At 33.3% G+C, this 9,192-nt stretch overlaps 1 pseudogene; it reads left to right on the forward strand.

The window, feature by feature from the left end:
• Window positions 1-205: 205 nt before the first annotated feature.
• Window positions 206-3,701, forward strand: LOC145100700 (cytochrome P450 Tp4149-like; annotated as a pseudogene).
• The last annotated feature ends 5,491 nt before the right edge of the window (window positions 3,702-9,192 follow it).

The following is a 9,192-nucleotide window of genomic DNA, read 5'->3' on the forward strand; positions in this document are numbered from 1 at the left end:
AATTTAGACCAACGGAAATAGTCCTACTTTTACTATATATATATATATATATATATATATATATATATATATATATATATATATATATATATATATATATATATATATATATATATATATATATATATATATATATATATATATATATATATATATATATATATATATCGACCATTGCTGTGCAGAACGGTAAGAAACCCTTTCGAATGCTAAATCGGTACATCATGACAACTTATCCAGAGTTCCAAACTTTTCTCCTTTCTTTTTTCCCGTTCATCATTTTGATGATCTTTATTCATTTTGGATGGCTTTCATTTCGTTTCAAGTCCAACAAAAGCTGACCACCGTCTCCACAAAAGCTTCCAATCATCGGAAACTTCCACCAGCTGGGCTCAAGCCCCCATCACTCTCTCCAATCCTTGACGTCGCAGAAACATGGTCCACTCATGCTCATTCACCTCGGAAACGTACCTGTTCTTGTAGCATCGTCAGCTAAAGCAGCCATGGAGATTATGAAATTCCATGATTTATCTGTCTCTGGTCGACCCCGACTAATGATGCCTAATATTTTATTATATGGTTGTAAGGAGATAGCCTTTTCTCCTTATGGGGAATACTGGCGGCAGTTGAAGCGCATAGTCGTATGCCATCTTTTAAGTAACAAGCAAGTCAAGTCTTTCAGAAAAGTGAGACAAGAAGAGATAGGTGTTACAATTAGCATGCTTGCAGAAAGCTGTGGTTCAACAGTTGATTTGGGTGAATTGATAGTTTCACTTGCAAATAAAATAACATGTAGGACTGCTCTAGGAAGAATCTATGATCATGGGTCAAAGTTCACAAAGTTATTGCTAAGGTTCATGAATATGCTAGGTGTTTTTTGTGTTGGGGATTACATTCCATGGTTGTCATGGGTGGATGGACTCAAAATGTTAGAGGGAAATGCAAAGAAAATTGCTACAGAATTTGATGATTTTTTTGACTTTGTTCTTAAAGAACACAGAAGTACGAAAAGTACCGAGGAAAATGCTAAGAGCGATGAAGACCGAGACTTGGTTGACATCTTACTGGATGTACAAGGAAATGAAACAACTGGCTTTACCCTTGGTGACGATACATTTAAAGGGGTCATATTGGTATGATTTCTCCCTCTACATCTCCAGATTAACGAGCTATAATTAAGCTTGCTAATGATTTAATTATGGTGGCAATTGTACTGAGTATATTGCTAACGATGATAATTAACAGGAAACAACATCATAAAGATTATTTTAATACGTTTTTATGCTTTATAGATATAAAAACTGATACAACTGGATCTGATCATTTAAAATTTGTTATATATATACGCATATCTACCTTAACTTCTTAACGCTTACTGGAACAACCGATTTTATTAAGAAGACAGAAGCTAGAGAGGAAAATCTTACATAAAAGAAAGCTGGTTACAACACAATCTAACCAACTGAGTTTTAACTACCTTTGAAACGATATATTTTGATCTTCAAAAGGCATAAATTTATTCAACTAACATGATCAGAACTACAATACTTGATGACTTTTTCGCATCAAAATGTTAAAAACAATATAAAAACAACCTTTTGGCTTTTATCTTGCATCTTGCTCATCTTGCTAGTCAGTGAAACTCCAACCCCTTCCATTTGCTCCATTCACATTCATGGCTTCGTTTCTTTTGTTTTACTTGATTGTTATTATTTTTATTTAATTTCATGCATACTCATCATTAACTTAATATTTATGATTTGGCTCTCAATGGGTTTTTTTCATATATATTTGGGTAAATGACACAAAAAACACATTTTTACACAGAAATTCGATTTTGACACCGTGTTTTTTTTTTGTGTCAATTTTGACACTATGTTTTCCAATTTGTTACAATTTTGACCACTTGCCCGGTTAACCAAGTTGCATGCTGACGTGGCATGATGACGCGTCAGTTTTGATGACGTGGCATGCTGACATGATATGCTGACATGTCAAAACTGATTTTTTTTCCACAAAAAACACTAATTTTCATTTTTTTCGATTTTGACACTAAGTTTAATTTTTTATTTCAATTTTGACACTGATTTTTTTTGTTTCAATCGAACATCATTTATCAAATTTTGTTCAATTGTCTATTTTCCATTTTGAAACCGTATAAATATATTTTTTTTATTACATTTTGAAACCGTATAACCATATTTTTTTCGTTTAAAAACCACATTTTCATTTAAATACAAGGTATTTTTTTTCTTACATTCAAAGCATTAGTTAGATCATGAGAATCAAACTAACCATAAGCTTCTAATAAGATGTAAAATTGATGGGTTGCAAACTTGATATCCGAGTTTTGATCAACTACACGCCTCCAAACCTCCAAACACGTTTTAAAGTTGCATATTTAATATAAAATACAATTTTTATATAACTAATACATATTTATACGTAAAAATATGGTTTGAGTGTAAAAAAAATGTATTTATACAAAACTATGGTTTTTAAATGAAAAAAAACATATTTATACGATTTAAATGTATTAAAAATTATTTATACGTTTTCAAATAGAAAATTGTCAACATTGAATAAAATTGGAAAAAATGATGTTCGATTTGGAACAAAAAAAAAACATAGTGTCAAAGTTGAAAGAAAAAATTAATTTTAGTGTCAAAATCGAAAAAAAAAATGAAAACTTAGTATTTTTTGTGAGAAAAATTCAATTTTGAAATGTCAGCATATCATGTCGGCATGTCACATCAGCATGCAACCTGGTTAACCGGTCAAGTGGTCAGAATTGTAACAAATTGGAAAACACAGTGTCAAAATTGACACAAAAAAAAAACACGGAGTCAAAATCGAATTTCTGTGTAAAAAAAGTGTTTTTTGTGTCATTTACCTTATATATTTGAAGCATCAATTTCCAAACTTAGAGAAGACATGCAATCAAAGCTTATTAATTTTTTAATTTTGGAGTGGCATATCATGCATATCGTATATAAATATCGAAATTTCGCTTTGTTCCTCTCACTTCTCATATCCATGCTAAGTAGCAAGTACAATTACATAAAACAACTGATGTTTAAGTTTCTTGTTGGACATGTTTTCTGCTGGAACGGATACCACTTTCACAACTTTAGAGTGGACACTTGGTGAGCTTATAAAGCACCCACCAGCAATGAAGAAGTTACAGCAAGAAGCAACAATAATAGCAGAAGGGAGATCCATGATTCTGGTGGAGGATTTGGAGAAGATGCAATATCTAAAAGTCGTCGTAAAAGAGTCCATGCGATTGCATACTCCAATCCCATTAATTCCTCGAGAAACAACTGAAGATGTCAAACTAATGGGATACGATATTCCAGTAGGCACACAGGTGTTGGTCAATGTTTGGGCCATAGGGAGAGATCCTACAGTGTGGGAAGATTCAAATAAATTTAGGCCAGAGAGGTTCTTGAAAGACAATTCAACCGACTATAAAAGCCTTCATTATGATTGGCTTCCATTTGGTGTTGGTCGAAGAGGGTGCCCAGGTATTTCAATTTGCTACAACTATTATCGAGCTTACTTTAGCAAATGTGGTACATAAGTTCGATTTAACATTGCCAAATGGAATAAAAAATGAGGATATCGACATGAGTGAGGAACATGGCATTACAGTCCACAGGAAGTCCCCTATGCTGGTGGTTGCGAGTCAACGATTCTAGTTGTTGCTCATAAACCTTATAAAATTAAGAAGTTTTCCAACTTCAATACGTTTATATACAATAAAAATCATAAATCAACTAGTTTGAATTTTTTTTGTTATTTAGGAATATTGTTGTTGTTGGTAAGCTTAAATAACACGTGTTAAAATTACAAAATGAAAGTGTTTCAAACCCTTTGGCTTCTTATATATCTCTTAACGTGTTATTATAGGTATACAAGAACCACAAATGGTTTAATAAGGCTAAGGGGTATGTTCATATCTAAACCACTCAAAAGTGATGTCACATCAACGGCATATCAGCTTCACTACAAACTCACTTCCAAGCCACTAACTAGAAATGGTTACCACTCCACATCATTTTTTTTTATTAATTTTTTTTTGACATTATTAGATTAAACTAAAAAATAATTCAAATAAAGGGAAAATAACACATAAGACCTATGAACCTTGTAGGGTTTACCTTTTTAGTCACTAAACATTTTTAGTGCTTTATGGGGGAACGAATTGTGTTGCAACCTAACAAGTTAGTCCCTTTTAACTTATTATACAAGGTTACCATGCCACATCACATCGTCCCATTTTGACACATCATCAATGACATGGCGAAATTGTATTTAAGTCTTGGACCCAAACGACGTCGTTGAATGTGAAACGTACAGGCCACGTTCACACTGTTCACCGCCTCCGTATAAAATGTGAATCTTGTGCCCTAAAATGGCACAATACATAACATGGTTACCCCGAATTCACCTTAAACTTTGATAACAATCGCAGAAACGATGCCTTGACGGTCAACTCAAGATCACAGTTGGTCACCTAACTACAATCGACACATGGCTGGAAATGTCTCGAATGGAGTCATAAATGAAGACCTGACAATCAATCTGCTGCAGACACAGTTGGAGGTGTCACTTGTGAGGGAAAAGATTGCAAACGAACTTCGTAAACTACGCCGCAACCTCACTCGAGAGATGGTCACCCTAAATCATGAAGTCGATGATTTTAGGGCAGGTCAACTCGATCTATCTAACATGGTTTCTGATTTGAAGAATCATTTCAGTTCATTGCAAGCGTTGTATGTCAACATTGTTTTAGGAAAAAATAAGTCGAATAAAGTGAAATGGGTCTTTGGGGTTTTTGTCATTGTTTTTTTTTTGGGCTTATAACCTATAGGTTGTTTAAATGACAGAAGAATTATAGTTTAAACATTTCATTCCTGGGTTTCTATTTTGTTTTGATGTGCATCATATTTATTCTCCTTATTAGTAACGGGTTTTGTTGCTTGTCTTTTGGTTTGTGGTTGTAGTAGTTGGTGGTTTTGTGATCATGATGTTGTGATGATCAGTAGTTTGATGGTAGTCACAGGTGATGGTTCTCGTATGTACTTAGATAGTTGTGGAAATCCTGTTATAACTTGTTCAATAGATATAAAGATGCAGAAACCCATGAATGAAATGTTGATTAACTTAACTTGTTCCTGTTATAAATGGAGTACTCTTATGAACGTAAATTTCCATGTTTCATGAAGTAGAAGCCCTTTTTTATGTTGATTTTATTCTTGGGACCACACAAAACAGTCAAACTTTTTATACCATTAAAACATGAACCCTAATGTTTGTGTTTGTTTGTGGTGACATGGGACACAAGAGAAGAATCTAATACCCAGATTTGTCATTGCCTATAACCCAGAAATGGAAAACATTGAAAAGTGCTTTTTTGTTATATTTGTGATTGCTCACATTGAAATATTGCCTGGAAGAAATGAAGGGAAGAAATGAAATACCCCTGATGGGTTAAGTCCAATAATAAAGTTATGACTGAAATACTCCTAGTAGGTTAAGTGACATAATAAATATTGACTGAAATACCCCCCTAGTGGGTTGAGTCACATAATAAATATTGATTGAAATACCCCTAGTAGGTTTAGTAAAAAATAATGACATAAATACCCCTAGTTCTTTAACTAATTAAAATAAGATTAATACACCTTAAGGGACAGTATGTAATTAACTCATTTGAATGACCAAATTACCCCTAAAATAACATTCATATGCCCTTTTTAACTAATTAGAATAAGAGTAATACATGTAGGGTGATAGGAAACTGTATCACTGTATGTATTTTATGACTCTTTGGTTGACTAAAATACCCCTACTTTAACAATAACTTGAATACACCTATTGGATTAACTCATTTGGATGACTAAATTACTCATAAACTAACATTCGCATGCCCTCTTTTACCAATTAAAATGAGACAAATACACCTATGGGGATTGTATGCAATTTAACTTCTTTGATTGACTAAAATACCCCTACTTTAATAAGTACATGAAATACCATACACCTATTATATTAACTGATCCAAATGACTAAAATACCCCTACTTTAATAATAACATGACCCAAAAATAGACACACAATTACAAGTGTAATTAATCAAATTTCGTTGACTAAAATACCCCTACTTTAATAATAATATTGACATGCCCTCCTGAAAAATGTTATTGACTAAATTACCCCGTACACAATACTATAAATATGTACACAATACTATAAATAAGTACACAATACTATAAATAAGACCATACATATTATAGTATTGGCAAATCAAAACAATTTAGTCAATAAACTAAAGCTTGCTAACATGACCCAACAATACTATAAATGTTATTGACTAAATTACCCCGTACACAGTACTTTAAATAAGACCATACCTATTATAAATACAAACACGCATCCAAATATCAAATGTTAGGAGAGTTATAACATACATCAACATAGCAAACATAAATTCCCTTGTTCAATCTACATAACAAACACATAATTAGAAGTGTAATTAAACTAACTCCATTGGCTAATTAAACTAACTCCATTGGCTATCCAACACTACTACCTTCAGCTGCAACTCTTTTAGCAAGCTTTAGTTTAAGAATTCTATCTAATTTTTTCCTCTTGCTTGGTTGACCCATAGTATTCACTTGCCTAAACAACTTGATTAACCTTGCCTAGTTCCCCAGCTTCATTAAGCCTTGTCTCTTGCTTAGATTCGTTTACCCTCATAAGTTTCATCAGTTTGTGGCTCAACTACATTACCCATCACAACATCTTCTCCACCCCCTTGCATATTCATTGATTATTATGTTTGCATGATTTTTTGTTTCTTAATGACATTAGTTTTAGGTATCCTTGCACTTGATTGCAAGTGGTCTTGTGGTGCCCTTTTTCTTTGCATATTCCATAACAAACCTTTTTCCCTGCCTTTGAAACAGTGTGTTTTCCAGACCTTTCAGAAGCATCCCTTATTCTTTTGACTGTTGGCCTGCCTGGCATTCTTCTTTTTAAAGGAGACAATGGAGGTGTAAAGGTTGTTGAAGGCCACATGTTCATCCCACTTATATCACTAATAGACTTTTTGTAAGTATTATAGAAGAAGGTTGCTAGGTACAAAGGGTCTACATATGGCCCATCAGGTGTTACATTTAAAAAACGCTAATGTAGTTACTGAATGAACACAACCATACCCATTTAGTTGCCATAACCTATAACTATATTCCTTTTTTGTAACATCGACAATGTACGACTTATCCATTTTCCTTGTTTCAAACTTCATACTCCTACAAGACACAACTACCAATGCCTATATAAAGTAATGCCAATTTTAGAGTTGACAGAGGTAAGTTATGTATGAAAAAAAGTGTGCATACCTTTACTCATTTTGGAGAATATTCAATCTTGTTATGATATTTTGACAAACAGAATAACGATTCCATCCTTGACCTATGAGTTTCATACTGACCATCCTTTGCATGACATATATACAAATGTCCTCCAACATGCTGATAATAGGTTTCTTCCTAACATCCAAAATGACACTATTAAAGCTCTCTTAAAAGCCATTCTCCACAGATTCACATGATGAATCTTGAACTCTAAAAGAAGCTATATACCAACTCTTTGGATCTCTATCCATAAGATTCTTAACCGCTTCAAGATTCAAATTTTCAATATCTTTCATTATTGTGTTAAAATGTGCTTCAGTTGTTGCCTTGCATGCTCTCCAAAACAAATTTTCAAACTTGGCTCCACTAAACCTCTTTCTAAAGTTTATATATATATATATATATATATATATATATATATATATATATATATATATGCTGAGAATACTTCTTTGACTGCCTCAACCAAACGCTGCATATTTACCTGTAATAGATGAAGTTACAAATGTAAATATTTATTATACTATGTCAAATACTTTAGAAACACACCTTGTGTTGATCAGAAATTAAAACCAAACCACTTCCATAATTCCAACATTGCAAATCTTCTGCAAGATTTTCAATGAACCATTTCCATTGTTAGCATCCCTACCAACAGCACACAACAACTCACATTGGCAAAAAAAATTCAAGAAACAACCATCCAAGTTAATGATCTGTGTACACCCTCCACGCCACCCTTCTTTGTCTGCATCAAAGCATATGTAAATCTTGCTGAAGTAATTCTTACCATCTTGCATTGTATCCACATAAATTTAACAGTGGATCCAGGATTTGATCTTTTAATCTGCTCACCGTAAGACCATATTTTAGCATAATTTTCTACAACCATGTCTTCAGTTAGACTCAATGCATACTTCTTGGCTTTCCTACACTGACTCAAACTTACAACAATGCCAAAAGTGGTTTTGACCTACTCTTTTAGTAATCTCACACTCATCTTCTGATTGTTGAAAAAATTGTTGGGTAAAGTGGGTACCTATCCATCTATAAGTTACAATTGATCCGAATTTTAAATTCTTTGAACAATTGTGCTCAATAATAAGAGAATTAATTTGGAAAGGCTTTTCATCACTCATCCATGAACCCCAAACCCTAAATGTACATTTTCCGTCACGACATTTGGCTAGCAACCGTCTACTATCATTTTTTACAACACATAATTGATAACCATTTGCAACAACTTAGTTACAGAGCATGTGTTTCAATTTTTTAGGACTCTCAAACCTCATACCTAACACAGGATTATGCTCCTTCCAATGAAGTTTTTCATTGAAAATATTTGGCAACTAAGGATAAACATCTTCATCATCATCCATGGATTCTTCCAAAGGGCCACCCAAAGCTGCATTCTCACCGATTTGACATTAGGGCCATTATCCATTTAAATAAAATGAGGACAGCTATGGTTATCCTCGTCTTCATCAGCATCTACATCCTCAACCCGATGGTCATCCTCATCCTCATCTTCATTTTCATTTTCATCAACATCATCCAAATGGCCTGACCTAATAACTTTAACTAGTCCTGCACAATCAAGAACTTCTTCCACTATGTTATCAACTACCTCTTCTTTGTGTTCTTCCAACCATTTATACATGTTAGTATTACCAAAATGGTCTATATACATAGGAAGTATAACACCACATTCATACGTTATTGCTATAAAATTAGCATAATCCAAGTCATTCGAAATTAAGGTCAGACCT

Source organism: Lactuca serriola, chromosome 4 (assembly GCF_051521515.1).
Source record: "Lactuca serriola cultivar US96UC23 chromosome 4, Lser_US96UC23_V15, whole genome shotgun sequence".
Lineage (NCBI taxonomy): Eukaryota > Viridiplantae > Streptophyta > Magnoliopsida > Asterales > Asteraceae > Lactuca > Lactuca serriola.